Source organism: Phocoena sinus, chromosome 17 (assembly GCF_008692025.1).
Source record: "Phocoena sinus isolate mPhoSin1 chromosome 17, mPhoSin1.pri, whole genome shotgun sequence".
Classification (NCBI taxonomy): Eukaryota; Metazoa; Chordata; class Mammalia; order Artiodactyla; family Phocoenidae; genus Phocoena; species Phocoena sinus.
In genome coordinates, this window is record NC_045779.1 from 71,473,499 (window position 1) to 71,492,371 (window position 18,873).

Here is an 18,873-nt window from a genome sequence, read left to right on the forward strand (position 1 = left end):
TAAAATCAAACCCCAGACCTTACACCCATGCTTTTCTACTTTCCATATCTTAAAGTATTCTGTTATCAACCAAACGTCCTTGTTGATGGAGTGACTTTCTGTCTCCTGTCGCCTCCCAGCTGGTGAATTTCATGTCTCCAGCATCATCTTCCCCCCGAATTTCCCTGGTTCCCTCTCTTCCCCTTTTCCCCAGAATTCATATGAGACTGGGATGTATTGGATGGAACAGACCAGAAGAAAATTTGATTTGATTAAAGCAAAGAGAGACATTAGCTCTAGTTAGTAAACATAGAACGTGTTTCGCCAATGAATTGGGGGCTGACATTGTGGAAAACAGAAAACGTAGAGAAGTGAAAGTTTCTGAACATTTATATTTTTGTGACCTTGAGAGCGAGCTCAGTCATGGAGTCTCTAGAGTTTGACCAAATGTAGAAAACGGTCAGGTTGAGCCTGAACTGCCCTTGAGAGCACAGACTGTGTCTTATTTAGTTCTGTGTCTCTGGTGCTGTGCCCTTGGCCCTGGCCCCTCATGGGGGCCTGTTAATGGACAGATGGACAGGCAGATAGCCCAATGATGCTGATGGGCTTGCTGGTCGACCACCAGGCTCCCTGGTCCTTGGGGAGGAAGCAGGGAGGGCTGAGCCTCATGGTACATGAGCTTTTTGCCCCTTTCTCATGGGAAACTTTCAAGGAACTCATGGTAACCAGGCAGAACTGCTTTCTGATTATTATTTTTCCAGTTGAATGAGATTAAGTTCACAGAAGACTTAGTAAGTCCTTTTGGGCCCTGAGGAAAGATACACATTCCTTTGCTCCCGGAAATGAGTTTCTGGCTCTGCAGACCCAGGTCTCAGATCAGGGAGAGGTGAGGACTATTTGAAGCCCTTTACGTGAACGCCTGAGGCAGGACGGCCAAGGTCGTGCCCCCTTCATTGGGCCCCTCCCTGCCAAGAGCCCCATGTCTACAGAATCAAAGGGAAGCTGCCGAAACTCTCTGTCCCTGGGCCTGACTACTGCCTGCTTTGAGGCAAAGGCTCGTGGCATTTCAGGATCGCAGAGGGTCATAGGCAGCATCACACATTTCTGCTTTTTTTTTTTTTTCCAGGTTCAGAAACTAAGGCTCCGGGGTGGCGGGGAGAGGATGTGACTTGTCCAAAGTTGTAAATGAGAATATGTGGTAGCAGCAAGGTTCGAAGCTGGGGTCCCTCACTCCCAAAGTATGTCCCTTCTGGCACACCTGGCCCATGAGCTGCTCCAGCAAGAGCCAGACAACATCAGTACCGACACAGATACAGAGCAAACGGAGCCCCAGATGGGACGGGCCTGCCCGAGGTCACAGCCTGCTAACGGCCATGCCCCCGTCCCCACCCCAGGCTCTGTGGGCTGGAGCCCCCTCTCCTGCGCTCAGCTTGAGGTCAGCAGTGCAGCTCCAACCTACCTTCTTGCTCTGTTTCTGGGATTTTGGAATACAGATTCCTGCCCTGCTTGGAAGCACGGGCCTGAGATGGTACATTACAGTGCACGGAAAACCCACAGTCTTGGTTTAAACACACATTTTGAGAATAAATGCAAAGCAAGAATGTGAAACCATTTCAAATGTCACCCAAGAGTGAACTGTGCAGAGAGGATGAAGAAATGAGACAAGCGGTTTCCTGTTAGAGATATACCTTCTCTCTGCCCCATTCAATTCTGTTTGATGTTTCTTGCTACACAACTGCTACTCCCTGCCGCACCCCTAGACACTTGGAGGTGACAGATGGAGGGAACAATGGAGATGATTAGGAACTGTGTTGCTGGAAGGTGGGGAGGCAAGCACATAGAGAATCAGAATCCAAGGGTGCAAAGGTACAATAAGCCCATGCCCTGCCCCAGGGCCTTTGCACGTGCCCCTCCCTCTACCTAGAACATGTTCTCAAGGTGGAACCCACAGGACTTGCTCCTTCACTGCATTCATTCTTCTTCCCAGCTGCCCTCCTAGGAGAGGCCTTCCCTGATCACCCCAAGACAGTCTCGCTGTCACTATCCCTTTGCTCAGTTGCATTTTCCTTCACAGCCTTAATCAGAAAAATGACACTCCATTGTATACTGAATTCCTTCTTTGTCTGTCTCCTCCTCACCAGGAGGGCAGGAACTTCACCTGTGTCCCTCACTGCTGTGTTCCCCCCTGCTGAGAACAGCGTTAGGGTCTCAACAAATATGTGTGGACTGACGGCAGAGAGAAAAGTGCTCCAAGCTCAGGGAGCAGAGGTTCATTCTGGTGTGGGCACAGTGAAAATGAGGGAACTTGGTCATTTCCGGGCCTCAGTGTTCTCATATGGTGAATGGGATGATTCCCATGACAACCTCAACCAGCCTGGCCCATGAACGGCCGGCCACAGTACCCTGCTCAGAGCAGGTGCCCTCCGAACTCTGGACCTTGTGTCTTGAGGTTTCCTCTTCTAGCTGAGCTCTGCTTGTCCCCGCCCGAGCAGATCAGCCATCCTCAGGGAGAGGAAGTCAGGGCCCAGCCTACAGATTTCCTTTGGCTTCTGCAAAAACAGCGAAACCAAAAATACTACAAAACCACACTATGTATCTGTACAGGGCTCAGAGCCGTGGCCAGCAGGTGTGAGTCCTGCCTGCTGGGCTCCTCTGTGGCAGGAACAGAACGCAGAGCACATAGCTCGTGAGCAGGAGCCTGGCCCCACTGCGGGGTCCACGGCTCTGGTTCCCAAGATCCTGGAGCCTCCGTCTGACCTCCCTGAACAGTAGGATGGCCTCTGTCGGCCACAGGAGGCTCATTCCTGAACCCACGTGTGCATCTGGCTCTGGGTTTGTCCTGACCAGGGTATGCATGGAGGATAGGGTGGTTTTTATCAAATGCCACCCCCTTCTCAGTCCTCTGCCCCCATGGCTCTTCCCTGTCAACCAGGAACCTGCATGAGCATCATCAAAGGCTCACCGATGCCCCAGCTGGGAAACCACAGCCAAGGGTCAGCCTTGGCTGCACTTGGTCCATAACCCACTGTACAGATGGGCAAACTGAGGCCCCGTGAAGAGGAGGGCCTTGGCAAAGTCCACACAGTGTGATGTGGCAGAACCAGACCTAGAACCAGCTTTCCGGACTCCTCGACGAGGACAATGGCCGTTAGATTGTGGTTTTCATATTTTCTTTAAACTGAATCTCACCCAGGCAACAAGTAGCTACTGAAACTCAGCTCTTCCGGTTGATCCAAGGGTGGGGATTCCTGGCCCAGCTGCTGGGCCGCCTCACCACCCCAAGGGGCTTTTAAAACCAAAGCCCTTCACAGACCACACCCACTGTCCACTCTAGTAGCCTGTGAATGACACACTCACTTCCACCCCGACTCCAGGGTTTTCTTTGAGGACTTTGGAGACCAAATCAGGTAGTTTATTTGTGGTCATGTTACTAAATGGGGCTTGTTCATTCTCAAAGGTTTTTCAAAACTGAGTTCTAGGAAATCTTCTGAAAAGGAAGAGAGAAGGTTTGGAAGAAAGGATGAGAAAGAGGAGATGGAAGAAAGGGGATGTGAGGAGCAGCAGGACGAGGAGAAAGTGGACACGGTCGGAACCACAGTGAGGATGCAGGAGAGAGGCTGGTGGAGAGCATTAGCACCCGGTGGGTGCCTATCTGCATGTGGGGTGGAGGTGCTGGGGGCCCCCAGGCTGGACCCACCTCCACGCCTGCCCTGCCTTCCTTCCCACCACCAAGTCAAGGGTCCTGCTTTTGGAATCACAAAGAAAGACCCATTCATCTTCAAAATAGTCTATAGATACAGTCTGTGCATAGAGTATCTGCTCTTTATAACGGGGTTATAACGCATTTCTTATTTGCACGTGTTGGCTACTTGCTGATGCATTTGAATGTGGCAAAAGGGGGCAACACTTAGTTAACCAAGACTTTTCTATGATTAGACACACATCCCTATCCCTGAACACTGCACGACCGCGTGAGATTAGAAAGGACTGCCTTCTAATCACCCTGTAGATACGGAGAGCCTACTGTGCTCTGGATGCTGTAGAAGGCATCGGAAGAAATATGATAATAACCAAGTCACAGGCCTCCCACACTTGGGTGGAGGAGGACGGTCATTTCAGCATGGTTTAAGGCACAAAAAACAAGGCGACTAAGAGTACAGATTCTAGTGTCAAAGAGAGCTGGGTTCAAATCCCAGCTCTGCAACTTACCGGCTGTGTGACCTCTGGGGAGTTCCTTAACCTCTCTGAGCCTCAGTTTCTGCATCTGAAAAATAGAAGAAAATACTCAGTCTTAAGGAGAGGGAGTGAAGATCTAACAAGAGTGCCTGCCTTCTACTCAGCTCAGACACAGAGTAAATATTGACTGCTGATGAGAAAAGGCATGCCGCGGTGTGGGGAGGGAACAGCGGTCACCTACAGAGCCCTGCAGGGAGTCAGGGGACCTGAATGTGGAGGCTTTCTGCTCCAAACTGTAAATGAAAGCTCCGTGCTGCCTGATCACCATGACCGCTTCCTGCTCTAGACAGAAGACAGAGGAGGGCGTATTCTGATCCTGAGACCGCTGTGTGCCCCACACTGAGCTAAGGTTCTTCACATGTGGTTTTAACCTCCCAGCCTCCGATAGGACAGAGGAGGAAACTGGGGCTCATCAGGTGGAGCCCAGTGGGGTCACAGCGGGGCTGGAAACCTGTCTGTCGGGTCGAAGCCCTTCTCTACCCAGGGGACAGAGGGCGGACATGAGCAGGTAGCACCTGCAGCTGAATTCGTGGCAAGTCCCAGGTCACACGTGGGGTGGGAGGGGGTCTGACTCGGGAATATTCCAACTGGCAGCAAACAGCTGTGCGTTTTGCATTTGCGAAGGGAGAGAGAACTTGAATCTGAGAATTAGGAGGTGTCATTGCTATTTTAGCACTTTTCCCTAAACGTGGAGTAGGGGAAGGGCCCTCCGTAAACAACAAGGACGACATGCTATGGTATTATTATTACTGATAAGCCTGCGGGCTTGCAGCTGCTTCAGCCACATGCTGTCTTAGCTCTTGTCCCCTGCGAGGTGTGCAAAATGCTCCTGCCCCTGGGGGTGGCGATGAAAACGACTTTCTGAATGGTCAAGACCTCCGGGTCCTCTTTCTCTCCCCTTCATCTGAGCACACCCGCGACCGTGGACCTGAGCTGGCTGACCTCTGCCCGTCAATAATGGATGACCTGTGGACATTAGTATCACATAGCACCCGCCCCGGCCAGCAGGAGGGAGTTGCTGCCCAGGATGTGCCCAACCTGCCTCTGACTCTCCATGGAAACAACAGGAAAGGAGGAATTTTTTTGTTTTTTTATTGAAGTATATCTGATTTACAGTGTTGTGTTAGTTTCAGGTGTACAGCACAGTGATTCAGTGATATATACATATTCTTTTCCAGCTTCTTTTCCCTTATAGATTATTACAAAATACTGAGTATAGTCCCCTGTGCTATATAGTAGGTCCTTGTTGGATATCTATTTTATATATATTAGTGCATATATGTTAATCCCAAACTCCTAATTTATCCCTCCCCCCTTCCCTTTTGGTAACCATAAGTTTGCTTTCTAGGTCTGTGGGTCTATTTCTGTTTTGCAAATAAGTTCATTTGTATCTTTTTTTTTTAGATTCCGCATGTAAGCATATCATATGATATTTGTCTTTCTCACTTACTTCACTTAGTGTGGTGATAATCTCTAAGTCCATCCATGTTGCTGCAAATGGCATTATTTTATTCTTTTTCATGGCTGAGTAATATTCCACTGTGTGTGTGTGTGTGTGTGTGTGTGTGTGTGTGTGTGTGTGTGTGTGTATAAAAATAACATGTAAAAATAACTTCTTTATCCATTCATCTGTTGACGGACATTTAGGTTGCTTCAGTGTCCTCGCTATCATCAATAGAGCTGCTATGAACTTTGGGGTGCATGTATCTTTTCAAATTACAATTTTCTCTGGATATACATCCAGAAAGGAGGAATTTTTAAAAATCATCAAATATTTTAATTAAAAGTAATTACTTTCCAGAACAAGCAGCATGTATTGCTTGTACCCCTTCTCCCACCACATGCAGGGAGCTATGGGAGACACAGTCCATAAATAACGTCAGGTGAGCCTCAAGGCCATACATGCAGCGGCAAGGGGCATGGGCTGTGAAGCCAGACTGCCAGCTCTGTCACTGCTGGCTGTGCCTCCTTCAGTGAGTCACTTACCCTCAGTTTCCTCATCTGTAAACTAGGAACATTGAGACTGCCTACCTCCTAGGGTTGCTGAGAAGATTAAGAAGGTCAATGTATATACAGTGACAAGGAGAAAGTGCTCTCTAAGGACCAAACTACCATCATCATCACCATGATGTCATCATCACCATATCATCATCATAATTATATCATCATCATCATCATCATCATCACCATCATCACCATCATCACCATCATCATCACCATCACCATCATCATCTCATCCTCATCGTCTGTTCTTGGCCAGATGCTGCACATCACATGAGAAGTGTCACTGCTCCCATTTCCCAGATGAGGAAACTGAGCCTGAGATAAGATAGCACCCAGTGAATTATTCATCATGCCAATAATTAATTAGCAATGAGCTGGGAGGAGGCCCAGAACTTTCACATGGTACTCTCTTCTCCATGACACTGCTGGCCTGAGCACATCAGGCAGAGGGCTTGGAAAGGCCGGCTGTCCCCGTGTCCTTTAACCTTTTCATCCCCAGGCAATAGCGCCATCTGCTAAATAAACATCCTCAGACACAGTCCTTCCTAAGCAAGGCCAGAAGTGGGAAAGGTAACATGAATGAGGAAAGAGAAACGAGCACAGGGTTTTTGAGTGTTGCCATGGAACCCCAAGAGGTCATTCCAAGCTCGTGGTTCTCTGTCAGAAACTTCCCCGGACCCAAAGCAGCGAGAATAAGTTCTCCTGCTGCCCATCCATGCCCAGCCCTGTCACATTACGGTGCTTTGCCGGTGGGGGACAGTATCTGTGGGAGGGAGTTTAGAGAATTATGGCCACCTTGGAGTTTATAACAACATCGTCGTAAAAAAGGATCTCTCTGAGTCTACCCTGGCTCTGAACATTGCCTAACTACTTTGGTATAAGCACAAAGGCCACGAGAAATCTGCTGAGATTTTGCTGACAAACCCGCTCTGTCTAATGTGAGGGATCCTGGTTGGCCTGAGACCGTCACTTGTCCACACAGCAGGCTCACAGCACAGCCAGGAGCACAGCCCAGGGCCTCCTAACCCTGGGTGGCTCCTGTCAGCTGTCAGCTGCCTCAGGCTTCACGGTAGGATCCCCACAATATATTTTCTGAGCACCTAGTGTGTGCCAGGAATTGGGACAGAGGCCAAGGATATAAAGATAAATGGAATGAGAGATCATCTACACAGGGGAATGCCCAAAACGTGGGACAAACTACCACCAAGTACTCCCAACAGCTCTGCACCTATTCAGTGCTCCCAAGCCAGACGTCCTAAGTGCCTGGCCCATCACACTCACAACAGCCCTACAGAATAAGGCACTGAGTGGCACCTCCCCACCAAATACATATGCTAAAGCCCTAACCTCCAATGTGACTGAATTTGGAGACAGGGCCTTTAGAGAGGGAATTAAGGTTAAGTGAGGTCACAAAGGTGGGACCCTAAGCTGACAGGACTGGTGTCCTTATAAGACGTGCACGCACAGAAGGAAGGCTGTGTGAGAACACCATGAGAAGGTGGCCAGAAAGAGAGGCCTCGCCAGAAACCAACCCTGGCGGCACCTTGATCTTGGACTCTGAGCCTCCAAGACTGGGAAAAAAAATACATTTCTTTCACGTAAGCCACCCGGTTTGTGATACTCTGTTACGGCAGCCCTCGGAGGCTAATCCAGGGCTATATCTGTCATCCCATTTTGCAGATGAGGAAGCTGAGGCACAAGGAGGTGACGGACCATACTGAAGGCCACACAACTACTAAGAGGTAGTCAGACCCACGCATCTGGCTGCAGAGCCCAATGGTTTACGGCCAATTGTATTATGCACACATCGTTCCCCTCTCTTTGCCCCCAACCCCTCACCGTGGGGGACTCTAACTCCCTGCTCCACCGACGCTGGGTTTGGCCACGTCCCTTGCTTTGGCCAATAGAGTGTGATCAGACGTGCTCTGTGTGCCACCTCTAAGCAGAAGGTTTTAAATTTGATCGTGTGGCTCGCTCCGTTCTGGCGTGAGCACAGCGTGTCCTAGATGGTGACCACCTTCAGCCTGGGCCTCTGACCGACAGAACTCAAGGAACACGGCTGAGCCGCAGTCACCCTGCCATTGATCACAGTCTGCCTGTGATGTGAACAGGAAATAAGCACGTGTTGTACGTCACTGAGGTTCGGGGACTCTTTGTTATACAGCACCATACACGGTTCCTTTTGCAATTATCCAGACTCCTTCCAACAAACATTCCATTTGGAAGGACTGAGTAGGTGGTCTGGAGACTTCCAACCCAGGCTCTGCCATTCACCAGCTTTGTGGCTTTGGATAAGCCACTTCACTTCTCCGAGCCTCTGTTTTCTCATCTGCAAAATGGGCATAATGACAGCAACCCCCCCCCCACCGACCCCGATCCTGGGGTTGCTGCAGGGACTCAGTGAGAGACGATAGAAAGTTCTCAGCACGGCGTCTGACATAGTAGGTGCTCGGTACGGTTGGTAAGCGGGATGGTGGTGTGATGTGTTAAGTCGGAAGGTGGACGGGACTGGATTAGAATCAAGTGGTCCTCTTTTCAGCACATCTTTACAGCAAGGCCTCCCTCCATGTCAATCGGGTGGAAGTCTGCGTTCTACAGGAGGGGGCGGGGCCGGTCCCACTCAAGAAGGCAGCAGGAAGCAGGCTGCGGGAGGAACCAGGAGGCACTTGGTTCTTGCAAAGGCAAAGCTGGGCTCTCCCCAGCCCAGAGTCAAGAAAGCCTGGACAGGAAGGAAGGCTGGGAAAGCACTTTGAGGGTCTGGCTCCTCTTCTCCCCCCTCCAGTCCCACTTCACAGATGTGAAACTGAACCTGGGAAGGGGGAGTGTCTTCCCCAGGGTCACACAGCCACTTAACATCGGAACTTGGAATAGAACCTTGGTCTCCTGATATGAGCGTCATTCCTCCGCCTCCTGCTCTTTTACGAGGAAACGCGGCTCATTCCTTCTGCTGGCTCGGAAGGCAAATGTCAAGTTTCTCTATCTCCGTGGGTGGATTTACCAAAACTCAACATAACTCAACAAGCTTTTCTCTGAGTCACTTCAAAATATCTCCCTTGTCTTTCAGGGAGAGTCGATCTCATTCACATGCTCCATGGATCCTGGAATGGGAAGTGGGGTAGTCAACTGTGAATTCAACGCAGGGCATAAAGGAGGAGTTGGTGGGCACTGGATTTGGTTTTGGGGTCTTTGTTTGTTGGTCTGCTTTCCCCCAAGCCTTGCGATTGGCAGTGGGGGGAAGAGTGGGTGCGGGAAGGTACAGAATCCGCTCTTCAGAGCTGCTGGTCCAGAGTATGTGAGACAGGATGCTGTACGTTAGAGAAGAGACAGGAAAGGTGAGCACAGGCTGTGCTCGACAGGGAAGGCTTCAGGGAAGAGCTGAGCCTGGCACTGGTTCTAGAAAGACAGGGAGAATAAGACAAGGTAGAGGAGAAAAAGAATTCCAGAGTCTTGTGGGGTCAAGTTTTGAAAGAGAGCAAGGAGGACAAACATCCCACTTTTATGTTTTTGTTTTTCTTCACAGGGCCGGGGGCAGAGCTGATAATGAGTAATAGGTAGAATCCATGATCTGAACATTCAGGGAGCATCACTGGAGTGTGTCTCAGTTTATCCATCTGCAAAATGGGGAAACTGCAGCCAACTGTATAGGCTTCTGGAGGGTAGTGAAGGATGAAGCCCATGTGGGACATCCCAGAGGAGGCCCTGCCACGTAGTCCAGAGTTACACCGCCCAGCACAGCAGTCGCTGCTGAAAGGCAATTCTTCATGGGTCTTCTGCACGTCTATGTGTCTTTGGGGCAGAAGCACCGACAGCTTCTGCTCTGGCCTGTCTTTTCAAGGATGCAGAGGGAATGGAAGATAGAGGTAGTGTATCCCTCTGGAGCAGACTCCAGGTCTGCTTACCATCCAGTATTATGATAAAGACTATTTTTTATTAGTAATAAAGTTGGGTAGGTTTGCTTGCAGACCATTATAAAAGATCATGGATCTTCATCTACAAAGCAAAGCCGTGGGACTTGGGAAGCAAGGAAATGATACAAACTGAAGCTCAGAGTGCCTTCTGTGTGTGCTATGAGTAATTCAGTCCTTCGTATCTGATCCAGGAAGCTCACGTCTTCTGCCAGCAACTGCCAACAGGCTGATTTGTTAGCTTACAAGTAGAATAACATCTCAAGGTTTTCAGTTCTTCGCAGCCACCGGCCACACGTGGCTATTTTTAATTAAAATGAAATAAAATGTAAAATACATTTCTTCAGTTGCGACAACCATATTTCAAGCACTTAACAGCTTCGTATGGTTAGCAGTGACTGGACAGGACAGATGGGAGCCATTCCCATCACTGGGAAAGCTCTATGAAGAGCGCTGATCTAATACATAAGGGCACAGGTTATGGGGCCGGACCAGCTTGGGTTCAGTCCTTGCTTCTACAATTTCTGGCTCTGAGACTTTCAGCAAGTTATTTCAGCTGAGCTCCCTTTCCTTGTCTGTAAGGCAAGAAAAACAGGGCTGACCTAAGGGTTCTTATGAGGATTCCGCAAGACAACACGTACAAAGTGTGCAGTCCGGCCTGCTGAGGGGGTCCCTAAACAGGAACTAATAATTCAGATATTGAGCAAATGCCACTTCCCCGTCACACTACAGTGGCAGGTGGTGGCAGGCAACACTGAGTGGTGCGAATGAACAGGAAGCAAGGTGACAAACACAGACAGGCCTAGGAAGTCAAGCCCAAAGGTTTAGCCTGAGGGCAAGTGGGAGCCTCAGAAGACTGTAGGCAGAGGGAGGCCTCTTCTCTGCCCACCCAAGCTCATGGAGGCAGTGTGGGAGGGGAAAGGTCACAGGCTTTGGTCTAGAAGACATGGCTGGGATTCTGACACTGTCCCTCTCGAGCTGTGAGGCCCTGGGCAAGTATTTTATCTCAAGAGCCGTGGCTTTCACCTTGCAGACGCTGGCATTGTAAGCCCCACCTCGTGGGGTTGGTGGGAGAGGTAAATGAGATAATACACTTAAAGCTTCTAGAACAGTTCCTGGCGCATAGCAGGCACACTAAGACAGGAAAATCCATTACTTTCTTCTCTGGGCTGGCCGAGAGGCCAGGCAGGAAACCTGAGTGGCCTGGAGGGGCAGGGGGTGGTAACCAGGAGCTGCTGGCCTTTCCTCGGGTAGCAGATTACTCGCAGTGACCCTCAGAGACACCTCACCTGGAAAGGCAGGTCGCAGGTTTGAATTCCCTCAGCTGGGGTCAGGCTACGTGGAAGGGGCCGCCAGGTCCCTGGAGAGTGGCCGCCCTTGGCGCCCAGTCCAGAGAGGCTTTTCTGAGCCGCTAACACCCCTCAGCTGTTGTGTCTCTTGGCTGCTAGCAGCTGCCCCTTCCTCCAGAGGACTGCCCTGGCCAGACAGGAGCTGTCTCGCCCAGGAGGTGACCACCTCTGGCCCCTGCCACCCTGGGCTGCCCCCAGACTATGACGGAGGGAATCGGGGCCGCACGAAGCTGACCCCCTTTGCCTCCACATGGAACCAGCCCTGTGGTGGGTGCCCTGTATGCTCCGGGGTCCCGTGGGGTCAGGCTGAGGGTTGGCTCCAGCTGAGATACCTCCTTACCCAGCCTCTCTCCTCCCCCTGCCCTGTCCAGCCTCTCTCACCACCTTCTGGAAGCCACAGGCACCAAAACCCTGCCTCAGGCTCTGCTGGGAGGGAACTGGGCCCCCTGCATGAGGCTGGTCTGAGCAGTGACCGTCAGGAAGAGAAAGCCTCAAAGTGAAGCACTCGCTCTCAAGTTCAGAGAGCTTCTTCCAGAGTACGGAGGCTCCCCGACCACTGTCTGGTCTAAACTCTTGGCTTTATACCAAGCAGCAGAAGCCATTGGTCACTTAGCAAAGACTGACTGGGGCCCAGAATGTGCTAGGCTCTGTTCTGGTGCTGGTGACACCACGGTGAACAAGGAAACAGCCTCCTCCTCTGCAAGGTTAGGCATCAAATCAAACAGAGCAGATCACGGCAAACACCAGCAGCAAAGTCGAGGGGGTGGCGTGACAGTGGATGACAAGGAAGGTGCCACTGGGGTAAACTCCAAGCTGAGCTCCTGAACGAGTCGGCCGTGCAAAGGCAGGGGCGAGGAGACCAGAGTTCAGGCGGAGGGGAGAGTCCGTGCAAGGCGGTACAGCAGAAACGAGCTATGCATATTCAGCCCAAAGGCCAGCGCGGTGCAAGCACACTGGCTAAGGGATAATTTTACAGGATGGGGTCAGAGAGGGAAGCAGGGCCTGATCGTGCGGCCCCGGGAGGGCAGTGGCTTGTCACCCAGCAAATTAGCAGAGGCAAGAGACTCTTCACGACCCCCTTCCTAGTCACCCGCTCTGGGTGAGCTCTGTCCTTGGAAACCAGTGGCACGCCAGTCCCACTGGGGTTCCCCAGGCCGAGCCCGTCTTTCACGTCGAATATTTCAAAACCAGAGATTAAGACTCGTGAGTAAACCAGTTAGCGGCATTTAGAACATCACCTCCACTTTCCAAAGTGTTTCTCTGGGCTTTCATGTGAAGGCGCCCAGCAGACACGAGACTGATAAATATTTCATCGTCCTTCATTTCCTCTCACATCAAATGAAGGGGCGGCGGAAGGCGCGGGGAGGACCTGCTGGAGAGATGAGTCAGGGCAGAGCATGGATGGGCTTTTGGAGTGGGGACAGCTGCATGTGCTTCCTGCTGCTCGCTTGCTGGGCAACCTGCAGCCAGTGCTGAAAGCATCCGGCGCCTCCGTGTCCTCCTCTGGAAAATAAGAGTGCTAGGAACCGTGAGAGAGTGGACTGAAGGCGGCTCACATGCTGGGCACACGCTGAGGACAGGTGACCGGTCTTCAGCACTGACAGTCACGTGACTGCACTCAGGTCCTCCTCTACCCAGGGCGCCCACCCCAGCTGGGAGCAGCACGGGGACATGGGGAAATGTCCATCATGGGGAAAGGACAGGGCATGGAGTAGAAATCTGAGGACGCCTGTCTCCAGTGCATCCTTCCTGAGTCCTCACACTGTGTGATTCACGCAAATAACCTCTGACCTTTTCAAACAAGGTTTTAAGTGATAAACGGAAGTGCTTGTTGCCACAGCAGATAGAGGGCAAAGAAAGGAAATCCTTGCCATTTCCCTCTTTAAGTCTCCAGCCTTATTATCCAACGCCTGAATTAAATCCCTCTGATATACTTGTACATTTTGGCAGTAAATACTCATCTCAGGGGTTTTAAAAGATCAACAAACACATTGTGAAAATTCTCATCAAGCCGCAGCTTGCTAAGGATGGAAAAGCAAGGTTATCTGGGCTTAGAACATTCGTTAAGAGTGTATGGAGACGTAGATACGCATGAAATCTGCAGTCTCTGTGCAAGATTAACATATGGAATTGTTCTGGAGCGTCTAATAACACAGAAGCATGACTGTCTTTAATGAGCACCTACTATCTGCCCGGCACTTTACATACAACAGAACATTCACTAACTACTTGGATGTGCACTGTTTCAAACAGTTTATGTGGATAAAGCCATTCAATCTTCCAAACAGCCTAGTATTGGGTACCTTATTGTCACCCCACGTTTAGGCTAGCACAGAGAGGTGAAGTCACTCATGCAAAGGTCACACAGCGAGTAGATGGTAGAGTCGGTACCAGAATCCAGATTGCCGGGCTCCGGAGCTGACGCCAACAGTGACAAACTATCCTAAGGTATCTCCCCTCCTCTTAGCTACAGACCTTGACAGTGACATATCATCATTTCCATTCTTAAGGGAAGTCCATCAAGTTGCAGAAGGAGAAGGGCTTTTCCCAGGTCACAGGCCAGATAAGAGTCAACTCAGGGACAGTCCAGGTCCCAAGCCTCATTTCTGCAGTGTGTCCCGAGGCCAACCAAGTCAGGGGTGGGTGGGAAGTGAGCTGGGAGGAAAGGAAGACAAAGCCATTTGGCCTCTTCAAATTCAGAGAACCAAACGCAGCTCCCTATTTGCCCTTTGCCAAACCAGTTTGGGTTTTCAAGTGAATAATTAAGATTCTTAACAGGAAATCTGTATCTTAGGCACAGCACTGGGTATGAGGACATCTTCGAAATAGGACCTGAAGAAAAGGGTGGAGGAGTCTCCTTTCGCTTAGTATAAAAGTCGCACGTGATTCTTTAAGATCAGGCTGACAACCCAGTCCATGGAAGGGTCCAGACTGGGGGGAAGGGACTGGTGGCTTCTGCGGAAGTAGGGGGTCCTCACTTGGGGTCCTATTGCCAAGGACTGGCTGGTGGACTGGACAGGTCTCTCAGGACTCGACGGGCCCAGTAACCCCTGAGAACACAGTTTTCAAGGTCAGGGAGAAGCACAGAACGAGGACAGAGCTGTCCCCACTTCGGCCACCCCTGCTCGGAGGTCCCACCAGGCCCCCAGGCTCTGGCTTTGCCTCTGCCTGCATCAGTGCCCCGCCCACCTCTCCTGCTAGGGACCAAAGACTGACCAAGATGCAGGTCGATGCCAGCACGTCCAGGGTGCCTCATCCAGAACCACCCGTTTATACCACTTTTGAGTACTTTTTTCTTCTTTTTTTTGTTTGTTTGTTTGTTTTTGCATTTTATCTTGGAATGGAGAAGGTCCATGCTTAGTGTAAAACTCCATATTTACATCAAGGAAAAGGCTGAACACACAAGAAATGTGAACTTCTCTAAGGCAAGGGGTGGTAAACTACAGCCTGCAGGCTGGCCACCTGCTTTTATAAATAAAGTTTTATTGGAACACCATTGTGCACATTCATTTCCATATTGTCGATGGCTGCTTTTGTGCTCCGAGGGCAGAGAGTTGAGGAGTTGTAACAGAGACTGTATGGCTCTCAAAGCCTAAAATGTTTACTACCTGTCCCTTTATATAAAAAGATGGCTTTTTTTTTTTTGATCCCTGACCTATGGGACCAGATGCCTTGAACTTTTTTTTTTTTTTTTAAGGGGAAAGGACATAAAAGGCAAATCAGCACAAAAGGAAGGCAGGTGACCCATCAACTATCAAGAACATTTCAACTATACTACTAAGCGAAGTCATTCAAACAGCAAAGAGACGTCATTTCCTACATATCAGAATCTCAAGGATGCCGATCCCTGACCCCTAGTTCCCTCTTTGCATGACCCCTCCTGCCCTGCACAACACACTCCCAGGCGACTCACAGTTGACTCACTGTGGTTTCGGGCTCACACACATGCTCAGAGTGGACCAGCGCTGCCTGCACTGGCTCGCATCACGTTGGGAGCACGAGGCACAGAGTGGATGCGCCCCCCGAGCTGTGGGAGAGGAATGAAGGGGCGGCATCAGGAGGTGTAAGAGCCACCTGGTCGCTTCCCTCCCTTCCAGCTGCTGCCCAGTCTCCTTCTGGTGAGTCCCTCTCCTCCGCGAGCCCTCCATGGGATGGTCAACACCACGACATGAGCACAGGGGTCCCTGGAGACTCCTCAGGCTTCTGCATTCTCAGGCAGTGAGATTCGCTCCTGGGGCCCTGACCTCTGAGCACACGAGCGAGGCTGGAAGGAATGGGGGGGGCAAAGTTCTGAATTCCTGGGGCACTAGGTGGAGACATGGGGTCCAGACCTCACGTGGGTTTGCCTCCTAAGAGCCTGCCTTTCTAGTCCAGGGCTCAGGGCTCACCCACAGTTTCATAGAGAGAGGGAGGCCACGCTGCTCATTTCCACACCGGCCCCTCCGCCAATCCAAAGCCCTACTGGCAAAATCCATCTCCCTCTCACTATGCAGCCAACCCTACTCACGCCTCACAGCCCAGATGTCCCTTCCTTAACGTTTTTCAGGGTGATCCAGCCTCCTCCTCCCCACGGTCCTCTTCATTTTCTGGACCTCTCGTCCCCCCACCCACAGTCCTGGCCTCACTAGAAGGGCCTGTCTCAGAGAGTGAGCTCCTTGCCACGATCTTGGGGGAGAACATCATGAAAGGGCAGGCAGCTCGTCCTCCCTCCTGAGACCCACACCCACTCCTGGAGTCCTCGGCCACCTCTCTCTGCTTCACCCTCACGTGTTCACCCCTGCCCTCTCTGTTCCCATCCTGCTAACCCAATATCTGTGCTTGAACTCTCCAAGTTCATTCTGCCTCAGGGCCTTTGCACTTGCTGACTGTACTAACTCCTTCTCCTCCTTCCTTTCCCAGCTCAAATGCCACCCTCTGGGGAGAAGGAATAGAAGGGAAAAAGTAGTTCACATTTCTCTAGCCTTTTCGTTGGCAATTTAGATCCATCCACTTGATTACACTCTCATAATAGCTCTGTGCCAGCGGCAGGGCCACGGTGATGAACACGGGCAGCCCAGTGTCAGAGCTGGGTCATCGTGAACTGGACTGCCATTCACTCTCAACTCCAAGCTCGGGTTCATTTCCCTAAGCCACGTGTCTGACCACAAACGAGAGAAGACACCCCCACTCCGCCTGAGACTTCACAGGCAGACTCTAAGGATGCCAGTTCAAGGGCAGTCAGACTCCAGGCATTCAGTCGAAGAGACCCTTTACAAAGAGGCCAGAGCTGTTCTCTGCGCCCTCACAGCTGAAAGTGTTAGCTCAGCAAATGCACAAACAGCTCTCCTGCCAGCAGGGGCGCCCTGGCATTCGTGCCCCACTGCGTGCCAACCGTTTCCTGCCGAATGACAAGTCAGAATTTGCCCTGTGCCACACTCCTGGTCAGGCTTTCACCGAAACCATTCCAGGGTTGTTTTTGCCAACACAGTCACTGGACAATCCCATGGAGGAGGGCCCAGAAGCCCGGCCCTACCCCAGACTCTGCCATTACCAGCTGTGTGACTTAGAGCTGGTCCCTTTCCTTCCCTGGGCTTCGGTTCCTGCTTTGGCAAAAGGTGGGGTTAGGAGACCACTGGGACGTTGGACTACGCTTTACGTCCCTCGGGGTCACTACCTCCCCAGGAACCTTTGGCAAGTTCCCAAACTCTGAACCTCAGTTTCCCAATCAGTCAAATGTTGCACTAAATCAGAAGACACGGTAACAGCTGTTTTACAAACCGATTCTGTCTGTGCCATACAGCCATTCACAAAACTTTGAATTAGCTATAATTGTCAAAAATCAGAAAGCTTTACATAAAAATCTGGACCTCAAGCTTCTTTTGCTAAAGAAGGGGAAAAGCCAGGAACCCTGGGCTCCCATTCCCCAATCCCCACGGCTGAGCAGCAGCCATCTCCTTTGGTCAGAACCTGGTCGGTTTTCTAGTTTGTTGCAGGCCCCACTATTCCCTATTGTCTTACTAGGTCTCTTTATCTGTTCATATCACCCACCTGGTCCCTATGAACCTAGGGGACTGTGACTCCTGGACTGGAGGTCCTAAAGGTCTCCGCTGCTCCTGCTACCCTGCCATACCCTGGGGTAGAGAGTGGAGGGCCGCCCAGCTTGAGGCTGAGACCTCCAGGGCTTCCTCTCACTGCCTGGCTGAAGGGAGAGGCCCTGCCTCTGTCAGGATTCCGATGCCCGGGTCAGCGGAAAGATGATAGCCTTTGGAACGCACCTACCAGCCATCCATCAGGCCATGTGGAGCTCCCTGCGGCCACTGCAGCCTCCTATAATTACCTGCAGTGTGTAATAAAGCCCCATTTAGAAACCTGAGAAAGGACCCCACAAGGAGAACTGTTTCCTGGATAATTTCCTGATCACAGAATTTCGGGGTTGCAAGCGACTTTAAAAAAGCATCTAGACCCACCATCTGATGCTTAAATCTCCTCCAGAGAGGCTGACAAGATTCATTCCAGGTCTTACGATTTGCCCGGCACCGTCAGGAGCTGAAAATATAAAAAAGCAGCAAATGCAGCCTCAACTGCGAGTCCTCCCAGGCTGTGGAGGCCAGTCTGGCAAACAGACAATGAGGACGCAGGATGGCACGGGCTTTCACACCCAACAGCTACCAGGAACTCGGCCATACTATCTGTCAAACACTGCATAAATAATCTCAGCTACTTCTCAAGAAAACTCTCCCAGGAGGTGCTATTCTTTTTTTATTTCCTCAACTTTTTGTTTTACTCACAATATAACTACAACACGCGCCACACACTGACATTTTCTCCATCACGTTCTTAAGCCTCTAGACAATCAACAAAACGAAAATCAGACTATGATTCGCGCAGGTTTGTCAGTTTCCATATGAAAATATTCCCATTACGGCCGATTTCAAGCTACAGGGAATTGGGAAGAGATATACAGTAGACAACGTTATATAGCGCTTACACAGACAGTAAAACAGACCTAAGTAACCCAGTAGCATAGATATTACTCATATGTACTAAAGCAATAACAAAGTGATGAATTTCAAGTATTTATTCAGGAGGTGCTATCCTTAACCTCTCGTTTGCAGGTGAGGACTCTGAGGCTCAGAGAGGTTAAGGCCCTTGGTCAAGGTTGCACAGCCTATAGGTGTTGGAGCAGGCTTTGATCCCAGCGATCTGAGACTCCAGAACTGGGTTTGTAAACACAACCTTAGTCTGCTATTCTGAAGGGCAGCCTGGGGAGCAGAGAGGAGAGACTGGGGAGCAGCCCCTGCTGAGGGGACAAAAGTCTGTCCTGAATCCTGAAGGACACGCAGAAGACAGAGTGAGCCCGAGGTGGACGAAGGGCCAGGCTGAGGGCTGGGCCGGTGCAGAGGTCTGGGGCCTCATTAGTA

General features: G+C 50.9%; 1 protein-coding gene across 3 annotated transcripts in view; it reads right to left on the bottom strand.

The window, feature by feature from the left end:
- Positions 1-18,873, bottom strand: part of ST3GAL1 (ST3 beta-galactoside alpha-2,3-sialyltransferase 1) — an 86,688-nt gene that overhangs the window by 37,469 nt on the left and 30,346 nt on the right. For 2 of the 3 annotated variants that reach the window (XM_032609442.1, XM_032609443.1), the window contains exon 2: positions 4,189-4,243. The gene's annotated coding sequence lies outside the window, so the exon portion shown is untranslated. Of the gene's footprint in view, positions 1-4,188; positions 4,244-4,396; positions 4,471-18,873 lie in introns of those variants that run through there. The other variant, XM_032609444.1, reaches the window with a different exon arrangement.